This window comes from Podarcis bocagei (genome assembly GCF_964188305.1).
Source record: "Podarcis bocagei genome assembly, chromosome: 2".
Classification (NCBI taxonomy): domain Eukaryota; kingdom Metazoa; phylum Chordata; class Lepidosauria; order Squamata; family Lacertidae; genus Podarcis; species Podarcis bocagei.
The window spans coordinates 79399885-79423193 of NC_138126.1; the positions used below are offsets into that span (position 1 = coordinate 79399885).

Here is a 23309-nt window from a genome sequence, read left to right on the forward strand (position 1 = left end):
TTCGAAAACCTGGGACAGATGAATACAGGCCAGTGCAGGACTTGAGGCTCGTAAACCAGGCTATCGAGACCTTGCACCCAAATGTACCAAACCCATACACCCTGCTGAGTTTGATCCCACCAGAAGCAACATTTTTTACTGTATTGGACTTGAAAGATGCATTCTTCTGTTGCCGGCTGGCACCACAGAGCCAACCTATATTTGCCTTCCAGTGGGAAGACCCTTTGACAGGAACAAAAGGCCAGCTAACCTGGACGAGATTGCCCCAGGGATTCAAAAATTCCCCAACTTTATTTGGCACTGCCTTGGCGAAGGATCTAACAAGTTACCCCTCAATACCTGGAGAAAAGGTGGTTCTGCAATATGTAGATGACCTTATACTAGCAGCAAAGGATTTTGATACCTGTAAAGAAGGTACAGAGGAACTGCTCCACTTGCTCTGGGAAGCTGGCTACCGAGTTTCCCAGAAAAAGGCACAGTTATGTTTAGAAAAGGTCAAATATTTGGGCTTTGACATCTCACACCAACAACGAGCATTGAGGCCAGAGAGGAAAGAAGCTATTTGCCTTATCAAGGAACCTACCACAAGGAAACAACTCAGAGGATTCCTGGGAACAGCAGGGTTTTGTAGACTATGGATACCTGATTTCAGCAGTCTGGCCAAACCCTTACATGAAAGCACTCGAGGTGCAGAAAAGGACCCATTCGTATGGGGACCTGAGCAGCAACAAGCCTTTTTAGTTATCAAACAACGACTTATGGAGGCCCCAGCCCTTGGACTGCCTAATTCGGAAAAACCCTTTCAGCTGTATGTACATGAACAGAATGGGATTGCAGCGGCAGTCCTGACCCAGAGATTAGGAAGTTGGAACCGTCCAGTAGCTTATTTGTCAAAACAATTGGACTCAGTAGCAAAAGGATGGCCTCCATGCCTAAGGGCAGTAGCGGCCACTGCCAGCCTTGTCAAAGAAGCTGATAAATTTACCTTCGGCCAGACGATGTATGTGAATGTACCTCATGCTGTTCTGACACTCATGGAATATAAGGGTAGTTATTGGCTAACGAACCCAAGGATGGCTAGGTACCAAGGCCTATTGTGTGAAAATCCCAGGATTCATCTACGAGTAGTGAATATGCTCAATCCAGCGACTTTGCTGCCCCTACCAGAGGTAGATGATGAAGAATCACATGATTGTCTCCAAATAATGGATGAAGTTTATTCCAGTAGACCCGATCTGAAAGATGAACCATTGAAAAATCCAGATGTTGTATATTATACTGATGGTAGCAGTTACCTGCATGAAGGTGCCAGACGAGCAGGATATGCTGTGGTCACCAATGAGGAAGTTGTGGAAGCTGAAGCTTTGCCTGCTGGCACCTCGGCACAAAAAGCTGAACTTATAGGTTTAACTAGAGCTCTGCAATTGGCAGCCGGATGTAAGGCAAACATCTATACTGATTCTAAATATGCCTTCTTAACCCTGCATGCACATGGTGCTCTATGGAAAGAAAGAGGTCTAATAGGAGCCCACGGGAAGGCCTTGAAATATGGACCTGAAGTAGAAATCCTGTTAGAAGCAGTATGGGCTCCAGAACAGATTGCTGTAATGCACTGCAAAGGTCATGGACGAGGAAGGGATCCAATAACCAGAGGAAATCATGCTGCTGACAAAGCAGCTCGAGAGGCAGCCCAAAAGCCTGTGGGAGGATTTATAGCAGCCCTCATACCAGAGGTAGTTCCAGAAGAAGTTAAACCTCACTATACCCCAGAAGAGAGGAAATGGGCTGAAAAGGAAGGAGCAGTTGTGAAGGACGGTTGGATGATCCTGCCAGACAATAGGATTTATGTACCTCATCATCTAGCAGGCACAATTGTAAGAAATTATCATGAATCTACTCACCTTGGCGGTACTGCAACCAGAGAGAGTCTCAGTCGGAAGTTGTATATTATTAACCTATCACAATTAGCAACTTGCATTTCACAGAAATGTGTTCTTTGTGCTAAAAACAATCCCAGGCAGGGACCGGTACAACCTCCTGGAATCCAACATGTGGGATATGTCCCCATGGAAAGCCTAATTGTGGACTTCACAGAGCTGGTCCCTTCTAAGGGATTCAAGTATCTCCTTGTGTTTGTAGATACTCTTACCGGATGGGTTGAAGCTTTTCCCACCCGAACTGAAAAGGCACGAGAGGTAACTAAGAGACTCCTGACTGAATTGATCCCGAGGTTTGGATTACCTAGATGCATTGGAAGTGACAATGGGCCAGCGTTCATTGATCAAGTAGTACAAGAAGTATGTCGAGTCCTACAAGTGAAATGGAGACTGCATGCAGCCTATAGGCCTCAGAGTTCAGGGAAAACTGAAAGAATGAATCGGACTCTGAAAACCCAATTGGCAAAATTAACCCAGGAAACGGGATTGGGATGGGTAGATGTGTTACCCATAACACTGTTTCGTGTTCGGTGTGCACCCACAAAAAGACTTAAGTTGTCACCTTTTGAGCTCCTGTATGGGAGACCGCCCTCCTTTGTTCAGGATATTTCAGCTGATCTTAAACAAATAGGAGACCATGTGACACAGGGACAAGTGCAATCTCTCTCCCGTGTTTTTGTTTCTCTTAACAGGTGGGCCCTCGAGCGTACGCCGTGCAGCATTGCCGAGCCGATTCATCAGTTCCAGGCTGGCGATAGCGTATGGGTGAAAGAGTGGAAACGTGATCCACTTGCACCTAAGTGGCGTGGACCTTACACCGTCTTGCTCTCTACTCCAACAGCGGTGAAGGTAGCTGAGGTGACCCCCTGGATTCATCACTCCCGTTTGAAGAAGTCCGAAGGCAGTTGGACGTGCAAAGGTGACCCCTCTAATCCTCTTAAACTGACTCTCTCCAAAAACCCCTGTATCTAGCCCTACCGGGAACGGGCTAGGTCACGGGCAACATTAGACGACCGGCCTGCTGCAGCCACAACCTGGAAGCTGGCTGACCTGCGCACGCCTGAAGCTTGAGGAGCATCTGAACCAGCGATTGTGAAAGGACAGATTCTCTTATACAATTAATTGACTGCCCCCCCCTTGTGGAACAATTATCAGAGATATTACTCATTGGGGATCCTCGGGATATATGTTTTGGTCTTGGTGGTTCCCCATTCCTGTCACTGGGGGAATTATATTGGGACTAATATTTATTTGCTATCACAATAAGGTAATCTTTTGTGGAAGGAATGCATATGCTAGACATCAACATGATTCTATTAATCCTGATCCCTTGGGAAGGGGAAGGGTCCTTGAATCTGGCCAAATTGACTAAATATGGATTCCACCATGACCACAATATGTGGGTAGGTTTAGCTGAAATGGTAGCCAATGTTGCAAATAGGACCAATTGCCTTGTTTGCTCTCTCGGGCCAGATGATTCAGAGGGAGGTATGCCCTTATTACCGATACCATTAGATGCCATTGGTATGGTAAGCGAAATACCACACCAAACAGAAGTACAGAATTTCCCCGGATGGAACTCAACTAAACCATTACGAGTTATACCTGTACAAGGGGAATTCTGTGTACATAGATCATCAGATGCAGCTGATTCTACCATGATAGGCTCTTCTCATTGTCACTATACTTGGGATAATATTAAGAATACCTGGGCACACGATACTACCTATCGAACTCGGGATGCCTTGCCCTGTGCACCTCCTTTTATTCATGCATGGAAAGTGGTATGGAACATAACTGTGACAGAAAAAGGCAATCTAACATACTGCACTGTGAACTCTCTACCTCTTTTGCTATTTCGCCTTCTGTACTCCACGTACCAAAGACCTCAGACACGATGGTTGTGGTGGATATGTGGAGAATGGGCATACAAGAAACTCCCCTCCAAATGGAGTGGGACTTGTTTCCTGGGATGGGTATTACCACCAATGTGGATTATGCCCACTAATTTGGCCAAGCGTACACGAAGAAACGCTGATATTTCTCATATAGCAGGAGGAAGTACCCAAAGTTGGAGCGGTACTGATGATTGGCCACCAGAGCGCATTATAGCCTATTATGATCCTGCCTCCTGGAATCCTGGTGAGCTCATACAAGGGGCACGGGATCCTATTTATAATCTAAACAGAATAATTCGATTGCAAGCAGTAGTGGAACTTGTAACCAATGCAACGGCCAAGAGTTTGAGACTTATTGCACAACAGTTGGATGAAAGTAGAGCCGCCATTTTGCAGCTGAAAATGGGAATGGATTATGTACTTGCCAAGCAGGGAGGCCTATGTGGAGTCTTGAACTTGACAGGGAATGCCTGTTGCTTTAACATTTCAGATAATGGTGAGGCAATCCGTGTGTTGGCCACAAAGATGGAGAATATAGCACATGTCCCAGTACAAACATGGGAAGGATGGGATATGGGATGGCTCACCAATTGGTTACCTAATGTCACAGGACTCAAAGGGATACTATTGTCTTGCTTGTTTTTCTTGACAGTAGTGGTAATGGTTTTATGTATGATGCCATGTATCATTTCATGTTTTAGAAGTACAATTAGCAAGATGGTTTCAAATGAAACTCTACCTCATATCATGGCCCTATACAGAGCTTTACCTCAGGAATATGATGAAGGTCAAGCTATCAAGGACACTTGGAATGAAGGTCCTTGAGCTTGAAAGGGGGGAATGAGGCATCAGGCATAAGCCTGCATTTTATTAATGTTTGATCAGGACTTGTATATTAGAGAGAGCCTAAAAGATTTTCAAATGTTTCATGCCAGGCAGAGAAAACCTTGGCCATTCTCCTAAGACAAGGGGCCCCCCCTTTGATTGATAGCAGAAAACAATTCTCAAAGTCGTAAAAGCTGAAATTACAGACTGAGTAATGACACTGACCCTACATGTTACAGAAGATAACAAAGGCAGAGATAAATATAATTAGGAATGGGCAAATAGTAAAATGATACCATGGGCCTCTCTTAAACCTTGAGCTGTATTTTCTAAGGCCAGAGGCAAATGGGGAGAAGCATCTAGCTGACAGAGAAAGAGAGGCTTTTTTTGGGAAGTCTTTTTAAAACTGTTTCTTTCTTAAACTGAGAGAGTTTGAGGAAGAGCTAATGGGAAAAGCAGCTGGCTGGAGAAGGGGGGGATGTAAACTGAAGAGGTTTCTTCTGAAACTGTTTTAAACTGAGTTCCCTTTTTACAAAGACCTTATTCTTTTTAAGAGGCTACTTGTGTTGTGTATTAAGTATATTGGCTTAAATGTAATTATGCAAAGGATTTAAGAAATGCTAGATTTCATATAGTTGTAAAGAGTTGTATTTATCCTGGAATTAAGTCAGCCAGCAGTTTAGCCCCCCTGCCAGACAGGAAGACGCCATCAAATGCTGTCCAGATATATTAGCTGTCAGACATTTGTTTAGAAACCTTCAAATGAAGGATATCTTTCAATGTTGATGTGAAACTCAAGATCCTTGACATATGTTTAAGATAAAAATTTAAGATTAACCATTTGTTTTAGAAGGCAATAGGGCAGGGAGGGCAAGAGGTGAGCTGGTAATTAAGATTCCTAGTTGAGACACATGTAAGATATATTACTACTTATTTGTCATTTATAGATGTAACAATATATAGCTGTTTGTGTTCCATATAAGGACAGGAGGATGTGGGTGTATCTTTTAGGATTGGATATAGCAATCAGCCAATAGGAAATCCAACCAGGCTGATTGGACAGAGGCAGCCACAGGAGGAGCAAAGGGGGCTGGATTAAGGGAATATAAGGGCTGGCCATAATGGCAGGAGCCAGGCCAGAGCTTGGTAACCATATACCACTGTGCCTCTCATTTATTTGTCTGACAAATAAATAATTATTTTAATTTCTCTATTGCTGCGTTGAATATTTCATTCCAGCTAAGCGTTAACCACAAGCAGGGTGCTACAATATTACATATATTTTCCTGACATGAGTACCATAAGCTTAGTCATCTCTTGTAGCAATGAAAGAAAAAAACCATCCTCTTCCCTGCTGGAGTACAGTCTTAATAATAATTAAATTGTTGAGACGGCCTCTCATCCATTTAATGAACGACCTAGCTGCTTTCAGCTGCTGTTTTCCTTTCCTACCAAACAGAGACATACAGACTGTATTTAGCCATTGGCTGGGTTGTAAGCCAGTTTGACTAGGCCAGGGTTGGGGACCTCTTTTAGCCTAAGGGCCAAATCCTCTTGTGGGCAATATTCCAGGGGCTGCATGCCAACAGTGGGTGGAGTCAGTGGCAAACGTGGATGTGATTCTAACCTTTGCACAACAGACCATGCAATGTCAGACATTTTTGCATGCACACTTCAACATTCCCTTTCCTTGCACGCCAGAGGGATTAGGTAAAGGTAAAGGACCCCTGGACTGTTAAGTCCAGTCAAAGGCAACTATGAGGTTGCGGCACTCATCTCGCTTCAGGCCAAGGGAGCCGGCGTTTGTCCACAGACAGCTTTCTGTGGTCAGCATGACTAAACCGCTACTGGCGCACAGAGGACCATGACAAGTGCCAGAGCACATGGAAACGCCATTTACCTTCAAAGACACATTCCAGTAAGGCAAAACTACTGGAGGAGCAGAATGACACACTCTTCAACACTCCCCTGATGAAAACCGGGATGTGAGAGCGCAGTACTAAAAAACGTGCACCTTCGGGAGCCGTGCTCTCAGCTGGCTACAAGTGCCGGCTCATCCCCAGGACATTTCAGGTGTCGTGAACTGGAAGGATAACAGGAAGAGGAGTCCAGTGAGGGGTGTAGCCGGGACTGGGACACACTGGGGCAAGCAGGTGATGGGGAAGGAAGTACTCACAGGGTGATGGAGGATGGCGAGGGGATGGAGGTCATTGTATAGAAACCAGAGCAGCAGGATCCATCACCTGTCTCCATGAACAAGGTGGGCTCTGAAGCAGCGTAGGGAGCAGCAGGAGTGCTTCTCTAGGAGGCTGAGGCAAGCAAGGGCTCACTAGCTCTGGGAGGTGTGTGATTCCTGGAGTAGGCTTGGAGCAGGTGAAGGTCACCTGCCTCATCAAGCCCAGATGCCCACAATCAGCATGCAAAGTATAAAAGGGAAGCAGAGCTGAGGTGTTGTGTCTGCTCAACTGCCCATGTTGATGGAGTTTGGCTTGGATGTTCCTCGATCTCTATGGGACTGTGCTCCGATTGCTGGGCTTCAGTACAGGGGCATTGACCTTGGGGCAATGGGCAGCCAACTGAATTGATCTCACCAGCAGGCCTGCAGGGAGGATCTCCTAATCTGATCTTAGCATGTCACCAGAAAAAGGCAAGAGGTGAGCCAGATTTGCATAAATTTTGCATGTGCAAATGTGCAGTTGAAAACTTTAGAAAGTATTACTGCAATTAAAAAATAAATGAGGTGCATCTCACCAGTTTGAAACATTGTTTCCTAAACTTGCATCTCCAGATGTTTGGGGGTTACAATTTCCATCAGTGGTCCTGCTAGCTAGGGATGATGGGAGCTGTAGTCTAACAGCAGCTGGAGACCAGTTTGGGAAACCCTGGCTTGATAGATTGTGACTGATCACATGTCTGATATGACTGCTTAGTCTGCAGTCCACTGATGGGCAATTCCTAGGCCCTTGCTCTTCCTTCTTGGTGTTCTTTGAATGGAATTCAGACTGGACAGCCCTGCAAATAGAGGATTCCTTCAAATAGTCCTCGGAGAGCTCTTCAAACAGAGGGCTGCCCTCTGTAAAGAACAACAACATAGACATCCTCACTGATCTCAAAGAGCGGGTAGGTTGATAAGAGTGAACAGAGCCAAAAACTCTTTTCTTTTTTAAAAAAATATGGTGAACAGTAATATGGTTACCTGCACAAGACAGCAGGGCTATGCTATTATCCCCACTCCTCCAGTTATTTCCTGCCATCTCCTTTTTGTATTAACACCTCCATCTGGTGATCTAGGAAAGTGGGCAGGGGGACGACACCTTTGCCTAGAGATATTCTGACTGCTAAAAGTTTTGAGACAAAGTTCCTTTCACCCCATCCTTCTGCCTCTCCAAAGACATAACCAGGCTCTCTTGCCAAATAATTCTGCTCATCCACAGTGGCAGAAAGCGCACTTTGCTGCACAGCTCTTCCATGACTTGTTGACACAAACAATAGTTACTAGTTACATGCATTGCATCATTTCACACACAACTGACCTAGTAGCAGTATACACAGCAGCTGGGAGAAGACTAGTTCTTTACTAGTGATAAAATTTAGTGATTCCTCGAGGGAGATCATATGTATAGGGATTATGACTCAAATGGTCTTCCCACAGTGGAGAAAGCTTTTGTTCCCACCCCCAAAGATAATAAATAAGGAATGAAAGTAGAAGTGACAAGGTTAAATAAATTTATTTGATCGGTTAGTATTTTTATTTTTTTGTATAATACAAAGCCTGCCCTGTTCATACGTTCTTTTCCTGTTCAGCATATTCGACTGTATGGTTAAATTTAATTTTGGATTTGTGGTTGGGCCCCTATGGTCTGTAACAACCCCTCTCCCCAGGTCAGAATTCTGTTAAAAGCAGTATGACAACAAAAATAGGTTTTTTCATCAACTATAACCAATCAGCAGCAGATTCTGAGATTCATTGAGTATAGCGTGTTTTCAAACCCCTGCCTGTTTCATTCACACTTCCCATTCTTAAGTGTCCTCCTAAAAAGGACAATGCATTTGTGGGAGAATGCAGCATCTTGAGGGGAGCTAGAGAGACGGTGTGCTATGAATGAGAAAGAAGTGTGCATGTATTGTACGGTAAATTGGCTGGAAACGTCTTTTCATTGTGAGCCCAGTGAGCAAGAACTGTCATTTCTGTGTCCTCTACCACATTTGCCACATTACTGGTGCAAAAGAAACATACGATTTAAGAAATGACCATCTCAAATAACTTGGGTTCTTTTATTGAACCCTCTCCGACTCAGACCAAACATATTGACTATGGGATTGTTATTTCTTCTGAGGAAAAGAAAAGTGATACGGATTGTGATTTTCTCATTTTCTAAAAACTCACTTGTAGCCTTGATTTACTTAAGCAGTTGTCCCAAATAAAGATGAATCAAGATGTCTTTTAAACCTCAGGATCAGTGATCACCTCAGCAAACCCTACAATTTACCATGGATACAGAGAGAACATACTGCTTGCTATGAACTGGGGGTTCACAACCAGTGTTGACTTGTATGGTGCCATGCTTTGTCAGGAACTATAGTAGCCCACACGGTACATCAAATCTACAAAGTGTAAAGTAATGCTTTGAATCTGCCTCTTTAAGTCACTGCTATGTGGATTTATTACCATTGTAAGAATAAAAATATAAATTGACCTGGAACATATATCATGACTGTTCTGCCCTGAATGTATACAATGGTAGATACAATGGTACTCATTTTAAAAACTATGACCAAAATAATCATTGCAGGGTTAAACCAGTGATTCTCATAACAAAAACCTACTTTCTGTAATTCAAGAAGATGATATATACATCCAGGAAGACTGAATGGAGATGGGAGTGTGGAGAAATAGTGATTTGGTTTTTCAGGTTCTGAAGTATCAAAATGGAGGTTTGCTCAATATGGGTTGCCACTATTCTTCCCCCACTCTCCAAAAACCAATTCAGTTAAAATTTGATAAATATTGTATCTTATTGTCATAAAAAAAATGTAATAAGAGCAATGCTTCTGGATCAGATCTAAGGCCTGCCTAGTTCAGTCTTCTGTGGAGAACCAGATCTTTATTGGAAGCCCCCAAGTAGGACATGAGGGCAGTGACCAAGAGAGGCCATATAGCACACCAAATGAAGGATCTAGATCCATCCCGAGTGGCTGAAATGAAACCAAGAGGCCATAGATAGCTCATACCAGCCTGAGTGGAAGACACTGTCAATCAATCACTGGCAAGGAAAACAGCACATGTGCTGTAGGTAGAAACCTACAAAGAGACCCAGATGTGTGTGGCATGCATGCATACATGTGTGCGTGCACACACACACACACACACACATCCCTACACACCAACTGCATCCGACCTGAACCTTTCAGCAATGCCTCCAAATGATACACACACACCTCTAGCAGTAAATATTATCCATCGATCAGCATTGACAGGATCCGACATTGCTTATTTCTGGCTTTACTGCAGCTGGCTGAGGCCCAGACCAATATTTGGGCAATTACAAGGAGGAATTAAAACAACCCAGAAATAACAACTGCATTTTCAAGCGGATAGACACCCACATTTCAATGGAAAAGGACAAACAAAAGCATCTTTCATTGCTAAATCTACGGGCAAGAAGGCAGTTGCAATTAATCTTTGAGCCGCATTTCCTAAGACGCGCCTAATCAGCCTTCATCCCTCTCCATCTTCCTTTCCCCTCTCTCCCACAACACCCCTCCCATCCTTCCTCCTCCACCCTTTCCAGAGGCTCCGATGAAAGTCATTGTTACATGGTTAGGATGCTTGTACAGAAAAGAGCACACCTCAAATATCGATTGCCATCGGATTTAGAGATGATTAAGGAAAGCAGCGATGAAGCCGATGCTTCTCTGTTGCTTATGCTCACCATGCTGAAACCAAGGGAAGGTGTTGAAAGGCGAGGGATGTGCAAGCTGGATCCATTTTCCCTTCTACTGAGGTTGCTTCAGAGCACAACATCAGCAACTGCTCTCTCTCTCTCTCTCTCTCTCTGTCCCCCCCCTCCTTTGGTTGGTGATGCTGAGGATGGAAACCACCCACCCACCAGCAATAGACAGAGCCTCAGCCACCTCCCTCCTTGGAGGAGGAGGTTGATGAGCTCACTGAGGAGAGAGCCTGGAAATTGCAGCATGGACCGCCTCCTTCCCCCCTCCCCTGCTGCGGTGCTTTGCTCTCCCTGGGCGCCATGGCAACGGCCATGAAAGATGGAAGGGAAGCAAGGAGAGGGGGGGGGGGAGGAAAAAAGGAGAGAGATTCAGTATCTTTAGCAATGAAAAGCTGCTTTTGACAGGCAAGCAAATCACTTCAGAGGGTACTATTATTGGTGGAGGGGGGAAGAGGGTGAATTTCTCACCCAAGGAGGTCAGAGCAGGGCGTTGAACACAATCCACATTCCTATTAACAGGAAATTCCCTCAAAACACACACACACACACACACAGAGAGAGAGAGAGAGAGAGAGAGAGAGAGAGAGAGAGAGAGAGAGAGAGAGAGAGAGAGTGTCCTTATATTAGATAAGCAGCTCCCACCATCTCAATGATAAATAGGGGTTAAATTCTACTCTGGGAAAGTCAAACTGAAGGACATAATAATTACAGATCTTTAAGGACTTGTTAAGAGATGGCAACCCAGCCTGACTCTGCTTGCTGCTTTAAATGTGAGATAAACAATATGTAAATGTGGGTGTGAGAAAAAGGCTGACTGTGAAATCGCTAAGCTTATTGCTGGTAGCTTAAGACTACAAACTGCCCTCCCTCGATGCAGACGATAAATCTGAAATATATATATTCAGCTCTGGTCTGGATAGCACAGCAGTTATAGCACAGGTGTCCTTTCTGTGGCCTCTTTCATTTATGATTTAGCATTCCATTCTGTTTTTCCACACGGTGCCCAAGGCAGGTAACAACAGTAAAAACAAATGGCATCAAGATAACTAACCATATACCCAATTAATGATGCATTAATTGCTAAAATATTTGGAGTAGTTTTCAGAGTCTAAATTACCAATGCATTGTTAAGAGTCCACATTACTTATACAGTAACTATATCTAACTTTTTGTAACCCCCCCAAAGCAAACAACTTTATAACACATTATGGCCGTGGGGCTGCTAGCACAGCCTATGCACACCCCCATAGTGTAGACCTTAATACTGTAGAGCCTCAGGTGTGGGGGGGAATGGCGGCCCAAGAGAGAGCTTTTCTGTGGCAGCCCCGGTTCCAACAATGGAGGTAAAACATAACCATTGTGGCTAGTAGACAGTGACAACCTTATCCTTCATGATTTTGTCCACTTCTCTCTTTTAAAGCCATCGTGTGTGTGTGTGTGTTTGTGTGTGTGTTCGCGCAAACATACTCCCACTAATATATGATTTCACAAGATATGTCTTATTCTACTAGGGTACAACTGCTGAAAACATCAAGAACAAACTTGTAGTCCTTAGAGCAGGGTAGTCCTTAGAGCAGGGTAGGGGTGCCATTGGACTATAGCTCCCATCATCCCTGACCATTGGCCATGCTGGGCGTGGTTGATAGGAGATTGAAGGCCATACATTCTCCAGACTTGCTTTAGAGCAGTGTTCCTCAAACTTGAGTCTCCAGCTGTTTTTGGACTACAACTCCCATCATCCATAGCTAGGAAAACCAGTGGTCAGGGATGATGGGAATTGTAGTTTGAATACAGATGGAGACCCATGTTTGGGAAACACTGCTTTAGAGGGATGTGTATTGGTAAAGTTTGCAGTAATCAGGGACTGCTGGGTTATTTAGCAAGTACCAAAGAAATGAACCTATGCTGCCAATTCTCATAGTAGACCAATATAAAATAAGCAGCACATAAGCGGCACACAAAACACTATTAAACCATTCTATGTTCTAAATCTTATATTAATAATCCAAGGGTTAGATATCAACGAGGATAAGACAGGGTGCAGGCTTAGTAAATGAATAAATGCTTAAGTCAAGAAAGAACTTAACATATGAAGTTGAATGTATGTAAATACACCAAAATCTTGAAGGAGAATTTCCTGAAGAAAGAAATTAAATATTGTAGCTTAATCTAAGAAGAAATGTAACATATGGACTTGAATGTTTATAAATGTATCAAAAGCGTGAGAGTGAATTTACCAAAGAAGCCCTAGACTCTTCCTGGGCGAAACAGGTGACAAATGCCGGCACCCTGTCTAACTCTTCTGCGTAACATCACCGACACTTTGTTTGATCAAACTTATCCTCATTGATATCTAACCCTTGAGCACAACACCACAGACACTTCGTTTGATCAAACTTGCCTTCGTTGATATCTACAGGAGCCTGGCTAAAGGAACTCTAAAGACTGAATCTTCCTTTTGGACACAATTTGAATGAGTTTTCTGTTTGTGGCTTCTGTAGTAGATCTTGTACATAGCTCTCTCAATTTTTGGATTATTAATATAAGATTTAGAACGTAGAATGGTTTGGTAGTGTATTGTGTGCTGCTTATGTGCTGCTTATTTTATACTGGGTTATTTAGCAAAGCAGTCTGACTGAGACTGAGACTGAGGACTGAGTGTGCTCATTGACTACAGAATGCTGACAGTCTTGGCTGTTGGGGTGGGAAGAATGGAGAACTAGAGAGTGGAGGAAATGGAACTGAGTGGTTGGTATCTTGAACAGCAGCACACCACTTGGTAACATATTATCAGTTGTGTCACTCTGTTTTACGGACTGAAGTTCATCACTCTTCTCCTGGAAAGACAGTAATGAAATACTGCGCTCATTTATTTAAGTCCACATCTTGATTTGCCACTTTCCCACAAGAGTTTGGCAATGATTTACTGATCATCCCTGTAGGCCAGTATTGTTGAGAAGGTCATACTCTCTAGGAAGATGTATTGACCTGAGAGACCCCAGTACCTGAAAGCTTGGGATAGCTGCATGTCTTATTAAAACGACAAGGAAGAATTCCACGGGTGGTTGCATTCTGCCACTTGAACGACTTCGCACAGAGTATGCCCGCAGAAATTCCCATTCAAGAGACAGGCATTGCACCACCTCATTGCAAAGGTCAGTGTTAGCATGTCATTGGGAGGCACTTCAACTCTTGCTGATGGCAGAAATGAAATTGTCTAATATTTCCCATGAGTTAATTTGCTTCCAGTCCTATGGGTCAGGGACAGAAAGGCTACCATGGGCTGGTGTGCTGCTTCATTTGATATTATAGTGGTGAAGCATTAATAACCAGCTGCATCCCTGACCAAATTGGAATTTTAACCCAGATCCCTTGAAGGCTAATTTGCTCATTGAGAAAAAAAGAGAGGAGGAAAAAATATGCATGCTTTTCAGACTTTGCCATTCCAGGATGCTGGTGTGTGGCAAAGTCTCTCTGCCATGGAAGGCTAATATGTCAGGAGAAGAGTTATTATTGGATATTAAGGATTTGTTAAACATGGCAATCTGTACTAAATGTGGTAAAGGTAAAGGGACTCCTGACCATTAGGTCCAGTCGTGTCTGACTCTGGGTTGTGGCGCTCATCTCGCTTTCTTGGCCGAGGGAGCCGGCGTACAGCTTCCGGGTCATGTGGCCAGCATGACTAAGCCGCTTTTGGTGAACCAGAGCAGCGCACGGAAACGCCAGAGTGGTACCTATTTATCTACTTGCACTTTGACGTGCTTTCGAACTGCTAGGTTGGCAGGAGCAGGGACGGGGCAACGGGAGCTCACCCCGTTGCGGGGATTCGAACCACCAACCTTCTGATCGGCAAGTCCTAGGCTCTGTGGTTTAACCCACAGCGGCACCCGCATCCCGTACTAAATGTGACTGGGGTCTTATTTGTAGATGTAAACTGTGGGCCTATCTGTGCACTTTCTTCACTAAAGATATCATGGCATGACCCTGATGTCCAGGAGAACCCAAAGGACCCTGTTGGACTTGTGACCTGGCTGGGATCATTTCAACTAGAGCCTCCATGTGGGAGTGTGGGCACGTTTGCTTGATTTCCACAATTGTGGTGACTGGGAAAAGTGCTGTTATACATATCACATTGGGAATATGTCCACCCTCACATAAATGTGCTGGTTCATCCAATTACACATTACAGACTATCTTTTTTAAAAAATTATTTTATTTGCTCAACACATAACAACAACAACAACAAGAAAAAGACAAATTACACCATAATAGGATTATCATCAGTCGTGCATTAACATAAAGAATTAATATAAATTTCATAATCCATAAAATGTAATGGTCTCTTCCTTTTAAATCCGACACATTACAGACTATCATATGGTATTGAAGAAGCACCAGAACTGAGTGCATGGTAAGACAATGCTAAGTCATCTTACCAAAAGGTTAAAAATGTTTTTTTGTGTGTGCGCGTTTCTATGTTTATTCAGCTTTGTGACCAGATCTCCTCTAGGAATAACAATATCACTGGCCAGCTATCAAGTGATCACATGGTGAGTTACTTCTTTTCAAATGTATAATTTACCTAACGTCAGCTGTTGCTAAAAAAATGCAGCAAGGGCCTGTCTCCAGCTCACATTGTCGTTCATTCATGTGGAGATGAGTTTGAGGTTTGTTTCAAGAATAGTTCTTAAATAAATACAGGTTGTTTCCACCCTCTTATTCTATAAAGTTACAGAACATCTTAAGTGCCCTAATAAAGTCAAGTTGTCTAGGGCTGATGGGAGTTGTCGTACAAAACATCTGGAAGGGGTCAAACTGCCAAAGGTTGTGCTAGTTTAATATAGGTATAATAATTGAGATGCTTTGTTTCCAGGATGCTGTCAGGGTAACTTCACATTTTATAATTTTAGGTGTACAGCCAAGGTGTGTATCCACCTTACAGTATGTCCTTTCATTGAACATTCATGTTTTGTGCTCAACATGTGTTATCAAGTCAGTTATACACAGTCACACTTTCAATACCATTTCCACCTGCAATACCATTTCTACCTGAGGCTGTTATGATGCTTCATTCACAATCAGTTCCTGGGCCATAGTTTCCTACGAGATTTTCTGTACCTTTTCATGCAACAAATGTTCCACACTTGGCTGTGTTCTTTTGTCCTACATTTGTTGTATTGCAGCACTATAGTACCCCTTCAGTTGGCAATAAACACAGTAACATTAGCAAAGCATTTCAGAGCTAATAAAGCAGAATGGTGTGTGGGTGGTATAGCGTTATTGCATTCACCCCAATCTCTGAGCAGCAAGAGACTCCAGGGGTTCCTGCACTTTCCCAGGGTTTGATTCTCTTGGAATAAAGGTGAGCAGAGACTGTGATGTCTTTAGCAGATACAGTTTTATTTACTCATCTATACAACCTGAGCACAGGCGGGAAGGGTTCGCAGGATTAACACTCTAACAGACCTAGCTCCCTATTAACTTTCTAGGGTAGCCCCCCCCCCGGTCCAACTTCTAGCATCAAGGTCAGAGCAAATGAACAACTTTGACCTCAAATGCTTTGCAAATTTGTGCTGTCAAAATGTGAAACACTGATCAAACTACTTGTCAGATAGGCCAGTATTGTTTCTTTTGACTGGCAGAGCCTCTTCAGGGTTTCAGGCAGAGAGGGTTACTTTCCATCACTTGCTACCTGGTCCTTTTAACTGAAGTAAACAGGAAGTGAACCTGGGACATTCTGTATGCAAAGCAGGTGCTCAGCCAATGAGCTGTGGTCATAGTCGTGAAGTAACAGTAAGCCCACCTTTTCTGTCAATACACTCTCAGTGAAAGAAGTTACCAGCAGAGGTAGGATGACCCATTAGCTCCCCTGTCTCTGATCTTAACAATTCCATCATCTAGTCCCATCATGTGCTTTGTCACTATGTCCGGGGTGCTTCTGCAGTGACCCCTGGGGGATATTTCAATTTTTCAACCATTCATTTGCAGAACTCGTCATACCAACCTGCTGTGCTCCTCCTACACTCCTTACAGCTAAGGCAGGTGTGTGTAAGCAACCAGTTGTGCAAGCAAGTAGGGGCCTGTCAACGAAGCTTGCACAAGAGTTCATTTCAAGCTATCTGGGAGTGGTGAAAGAGGGTGGCACCCCTCCACCCAATTTGTTTACCATGTAGCCTAAAGAAAAATTCTGGAGAAAACTTATGCATCGTTTGTGACCTGCTTTATTTCCAAGCTCCTAGAAGTTCACTTGGAATTTGTGGTTTTGTGTTAATACAATGCATAATTGTTAGGAAAAAGAAAACTGGCACTGTTAAAACTTCTGTGAAACCTGTCACTGATTTATTCAATGAAAGTGAAATGTATGTTTTATGACTGAGTCACCAAATAATCCAACACCAAGAGGTCAGGTTTAATGCATTCATTTTCTACAACCATATTATAACAAAAACCAAAGCATAAGTGTGTGCGTGTGCGCGCGTGTGTTTCTGTTTCTAATTATAGTTGAATGACTTCTAAGCTTTTGATCTAGCTTACTAGTGACTTCCATTTTAGACTTCTATAATTCTCATGTCATCTTATTTGTAATTTTAGTAAAACCAAGTCTTGGGAAAATATGCTTGCCACCTCCCCTTCCTTGTTTGTTCCTAAGATCAAGGAAACTCACCACAATGGTACAAGATTTCTGTGCCTTTCGAAAAATTGGACGCTGTCGCTGAAATGAAACACATGCTTCCTACACAGGAATACAATGTGACGCCTGAAAGGTCTACTGGTATCTCTCAGCTACTTGAAGGAGAAAACAACACACATTCCTAATAGTATACCAGCCTTTAATGGGACGGCCCTTTAAATTATTTATTTTGGTTCTGGGCAAGTTGTATGCCTCAGTTTTATTTTGGTATCTCTTGGACGACTTCATTCGCCACAAAATATTTCCCTGCATGAAATTATAAGATGGGCAGGACAGCACTGTAAAAGAAGTGCAAAGCCAAATTGTTTTTATCTGAAGTGTACACTTGCAATGAATAATTCAAGAGCTCAGAGGCTTTGGAAAGCTGGAAAAGTGGGTGGTTAGAGGTGCCTAATTAATTTCTTTCTCTCTCTCTCTCTCTTATGTGCTTTCCTATGCTGCCACTGCCGTAACCTTGACCGCCCGCTGCATCAGAATGCCCTTGGTGCTGCTTGGTGTTGGTAAGGAATTTGAAGACCAAAATGACCAAATTAAAACTTGCCCTCAAAATTCTTCTTCTGAAGCCCCCTGCCCCAACTTTCAAGGCAAAGCCAAAACCAGTAATAATGGCACACAGCCTGCACTGGCAGCAAGGGGACAACAGGAAGGCTTTTCATAATACTATCGTCCCACTGTGTATCTAATTGCAGTGTCAAGAAGGAGCCAGCAAAATCGGCAAGAGCAGTGAAGTGCTGCCCAGAGAAGAGCAACAATGGAATGTCAGAACACTGGAAACTGCTTTGTAGCAAATCAAACCATTGGTCTGGGATTTGTCTACTCTGACTGACAGCTGCTCTCCAGGGTTTCAGACAACAGTCTCCCCTGGCCCTATCTGGAGACACTAGAGCAGGCATAGGCAAACCCATCACTTCAGATGTTTTGGGACTACAACTCCCATGATCCCTAGCTAACAGGACCAGTGGTAAGGGATGATGGGAATTGTAGTCCCAAAACATCTGGAGGGCTGAGTTTGCCTATGCCTGCACTAGAGCTTGAATGTGGGGTCTTCTACTTTCAAGACAGAAGCTCTACCATTTAGCTATGGATTTTCCCCATCTTGTCTCATCTAGCAAGTGCTATTTCTTAGGTACGGATATTTTTTCAGGGCTGGTTCATGCACTAGGTCTTTCCCAAAGAAGTGACACTTTCCCTCAGTATATATATATATATTAGACTGTTGGGTCTTTTTAGCTGTGGCCCCATATTTGAGGAATTCCCTCTCTAGGGGCCACATATAGACCTACTTTGCTGCCTTTTGAACAGACCTTGGAGACCTTATTTTAAGCAACTTTTAATTAGTAACTGTGGGCCTCTATTTATTTTAAACTGCTGATGTTTCAGTGCTTCAGTGTAGCATTTGACTCAGAGGAAATCAGCTTCCCATGTTCTCAATTGCCTGCCTATTATATATTTGGAATATGTAGGACTAACATTAACTCTTGCATTTTAAAATAGCGTGGAAATAAAAGAACACATAATTAGGTACCTTCAGCTAATTGAATGAACTTCAGCACTATCTCCTATTTGGAATACGACAGATCCTTTCCCTGCCCTGAATTTAACAACGAAGGGTATTTTAAGCACTCAGATGTAAAACATTATTGAAAACGAAGCCTTTACAAGCATCTTCCATCAACACCAAAGTATCCCAGCCTCCTTGTGCTCCCCCTTTCTTTCCATTCCAGCTGGTCATTGCAAGAACTCTGTAACTAAGGAATCATGTCTGAATTTGGTGCCCCCCCTTTCTGTCCCAATCCCTTTCCCCTTTTGTGTCATGTCTCTTAAATTTTAAGCCTAAGGGCTGGGGCTGCCTTATCAATGACATTTTTTTCTCTAGGGCAGGATAAAACAAATAACCCACTCCCCAGGTTTGCAAGGCAAAGTGACTTAGCCCTTAAATATAAACCCATATGCTTTTACGAGTCTGAGCTTTTGCTGGGCACATAAAGAATCAATGATAAAGGAAACTTCAGGGTCATGTGACTTTCAGGCTACCAAAAAAGCCAACACAGCTTTAAAAGGCATTTTATTAAACAAAATAGGCTAATAAAAATGATGCTACACGTAATCATTTAGGTTTATGTATTCCCTTTCATTGAAGCTATTATAGTGATAAATATCAGTTATGGGTTTTTTAAATTATTATTGATCCTCTAAGCTGTTTTGCTTTTTTCATTATGGGAGTTCATTTAACTTACCTACTAATACACCCTAACCAGACTTTATAGATGTGGTCTCCTTACTTCATTGTGTTTTAGATGCACAAAAACATCAGGAAGGTATTTTATTCTCCTTACACTTTGAGCATAGCTGTCAACTTTTCCCTTTTCTTGCGAGGAATCCTATTCGGAATAAGGGAATTTCCCTTTAAAAAAGGGAAACATTGACAGCTATGCTAATGAGGCCTCCCACCGCCGGTGCCCTTCCACCGTTTGGCTTCCATTCGTAGACTAAGGTAATGTTCACAAACCAGAACACTACTTCCAGTTTTGCGGAGTTCGTAAACCGAATAGTTCATAAACAGGGCTGTTCAGAAACTGAGGTACCACTGCATAAGCTAAGCAAGCTATAGTTTAGGGCCCCAATGTCTTGGGGGCCCCCCAAAAAATTAAAGGAAAAAACCCTGGGTGTATATTTCCAAAATATAAGATAAAAACCAAATAAAATAAAACTACATACAGTGAATGGCTTTAGATACCTATTAGGTCCATAAATTACCATATAGCATATATTCAACACGAAAAACAGTGACAATTTGTTGTTGACAAAGGACAGCTGGACATATAAAGGGCCTCATAACCTTCAGTCACTAAGGGCCTCATCAAACCTAAATCTGGCCCTGGGTTGGGGTAATGTAAAGTAAGGGGTTTTTTGGGGGGGGGCAGGGTGTGAAGGGAGAGAGCTTGGCCAGGTGTGAGGGGGGCGGTTGGCAAAGCATTTGGTAGTGGCTGGTAGGCTGCATTTGTGGGCAATGCAAACAGTTTGAGCTGCCCCTAGTGGAACATATTTCTCATAGGTGTCACCATTCTTTCTTATTCTTATTATTCAGAATATCACCTCAATAAAGTCATGCAAATGCAGAATGGCTGGATTGCGTACGTTGTCAAGCAGGTCATTTCTCCATCTGGTGAACATCAAGCACAGCCTTGTGAATCACTGGGCTTGTTAATGCAGTGTCAGAGATGTTTCTGTAATGCTATTAAATTAAATCATTTGCCCTTTGAGGAAATGGCTATTGTAATTTTGGAAACTATAAAGAAACAGAAAATCAAACTAATGGGAGAGAAAACTGAAAATGACTCTCAGGGGGAAAGCTTCTAATTTTTTGGTTGGTATGCACAGTTTAAAATGGTAATGACCCAAGTCAGTTATTGCCTTTGTTATGAAGTTTCCATGCCATATAGGATGAGTCTTTCTCTGTATGCCCGCTGCAGGCCTGGCACACAGGAAGGGCAGTTGCTTGCATGGCAACAGTTGTAGGTAACAGCTGGTTTTGGGAGCCCGGAACCTGATGAGAAGCTTTGCATGAGAATCTAATCTATCCCCCAATGATCATCTGCATTTTATATAATTCTGTTCTCATAGAAGACCAGATGATGCTGAAAAATGTCTTCAGACTCGGGTTTAGTATTATTCAAAGGGGCTAAACAGCATGAGCCTGTAGTATATGCATGCCTGTTTTTGCTGAACTGACGTTTCCTTAAGGTACAATAAAGTGGGCTCTAAATCTTCCTCTTCATCAAAAAAGCTAAAGTGGTCTTCAGGTTAAGAACAGTTTCAGGTTAAGAACGGACCTCCGGAATGAATTAAGTGCTTAACCCGAGGTACCACTGTAGTAGAATTAAACTAAGTCTTGAAAAGCTGAAAGAATAAGTGGGACATGTATTAATCTCTCAACTTCCTTTCAGCTGTATGTAATTTTCAAGGATGAAAAAAGCTACCCCCCCCCCCATTTCCAGGACTAACCTGAAACTGTGAAGCTCCTTTGTTGTTTTTGCTATGGACTGCTGCATGTTGCTTAAGTGATCTAGTTAACGTTACAGTATTGAATTGTGGTTGTTTGTATGTTATTGTAATTTTTTTTGCAATATTAGTAAGAAATTGTTACCATGTTATTGTTTCGCTATATTGTTATGCAAGAGTTTTTATGTTTTATCGTTTAAAATGTATTACTGCTTTCTTCATTGTATGCCACTTCAGTGTGGTTTTTGTGTGTGGAAAAGTGAAGTAAAAATGAAGGAAGGAAGGAATGTGATACAGTTACCACACATACGCATCAGTACATGCAGAGGACTGTTTTGCACAATTCCATCCTCTCAAAATGCAGGGGATAAAATTAAATGAATTAAGCTTGCATCCATGTGTAAGTTTCATACTACCTTGTGGGGGTGGGTCTGCAGTACCCATTTTTCCATGAAGCTTCTCGGATTCACATATTGGGTGAGCATGAGATTTGGTCCTCCAAAGAGAGCAGTGATGAACACTTGGGAGTATTATTTCCTTATAACAGAAAACCAGAAAGGGGAGGTGCTGCCACCTAGTGCCCTTACTGAAGAAGAGCACCATGCCTTAAATGTACAGTGGTACAGTGGTACCTCGCAAGACGAATGCCTCGCAAGACAAAAAACTCGCTAGATGAAAGGGTTTTTTGTTTTTTGAGCTGCTTCGCAAGACGATTTCCCCTATGGGCTTGCTTCGCAAGACGGAAACGTCTTGCAGGTTTGTTTCATTTTTCTTAACACCTTTAATACAGTTGTGACTTGACTTCGAGGAGCAACTCATAGAATGCGGTGTGGTAGCCTTTTTTGAGGTTTTTAAAGACTTTGGTGATTTTTGAAGCTTTTCCAAAACTTTCCTGACACTGTGCTTCGCAAGACAAAAAGAATTGCAAGATGACAAAACTCACGGAACGAATTAATTTCGTCTTGCGAGGCACCACTGTCTGTATAGTTTAAGCTATGGTTTTCCCAGTAGTGATGTATGGAAGTGAGAGCTGGACCATAAAGAAGGCTGATCACCGAATAATTGATGCCTTTGAATTATGGTGCTGGAGGAGACTCTTGAGAGTCCCATGGACTGCAAGAAGATCAAACCTATCCATTCTTAAGGAAATCAGCCCTGAGTGCTCACTGGAAGGGACAGATCGTGAAGCTGAGGCTCCAATACTTTGCCCACCTCATGAGAAGAGAAGACTCCCTGGAAAAGACCCTGATGTTGGGAAAGATTCAGGGCACAAGGAGAAGGGGACGACAGAGGACGAGATGGTTGGACAGTGTTCTCGAAGCTAACAGCACAAGTTTGACCAAACTGCAGGAGGCAGTGGAAGACAGGAGTGCCTGGCGTGCTCTGGTCCATGGGGTCACGAAGAGTCGGACATGACTGAACGACTAAACAAACAAAACCTCGGGTTACATACGCTTCAGGTTATAAACTCCGCTACCCCAGAAATAGTACCTCAGGTTAAGAACTTTGCTTCAGAATGAGAACAGAAATTCTGCTCCGGCGGCACGGCAGCAGCAGGAGGCCCCATTAGCTAAAGTGGTGCTTCAGGTTAAGAACAGTTTCAGGTTAAGAATGGACCTCCGAAACGAATTGAGTACTTAACCCGAGGTACCACTGTACTGTATTCCACATGACAACAAGCCTGAAATAGTAAGTTTCACCAAAGATTTGTGACTTACAATGCGTCTGCACAAATAAAAAATAAGCAGGAAAAGTGACCCCTCTCGTCTCTTTATCCCCTCCCCTGCTTCTCCACCTCCCATAGCTTGCCTGTAGGAACACAGAAGTGCTGCACTATATTCATGAATTATCACACCATGACACTTTTCTTCCTGCCCTAGTTCCTTCTCTTCCCAGGGACTGCATTCATTCCCACTCTGACTTGTGAGCAGAAGAAATTGATTTCCCCCCCTCACCCTTCAATGGGAGGAAAAATGGATTTGAAAGTTGGTTTAATGAGAAAAAA

At 43.1% G+C, this 23309-nt stretch overlaps 1 protein-coding gene across 3 annotated transcripts in view; it reads right to left on the bottom strand.

Annotated features, from left to right (window-relative positions):
- The window catches only part of JAKMIP2 (janus kinase and microtubule interacting protein 2), a 109920-nt gene extending 99093 nt beyond the window's left edge, over positions 1-10827 (bottom strand). For 2 of the 3 annotated variants that reach the window (XM_081181018.1, XM_081181017.1), the window contains exon 1: positions 10594-10827. The gene's annotated coding sequence lies outside the window, so the exon portion shown is untranslated. Of the gene's footprint in view, positions 1-10510 lie in introns of all 3 variants that reach the window. The other variant, XM_081181019.1, reaches the window with a different exon arrangement.
- Positions 10828-23309: the final 12482 nt, after the last annotated feature.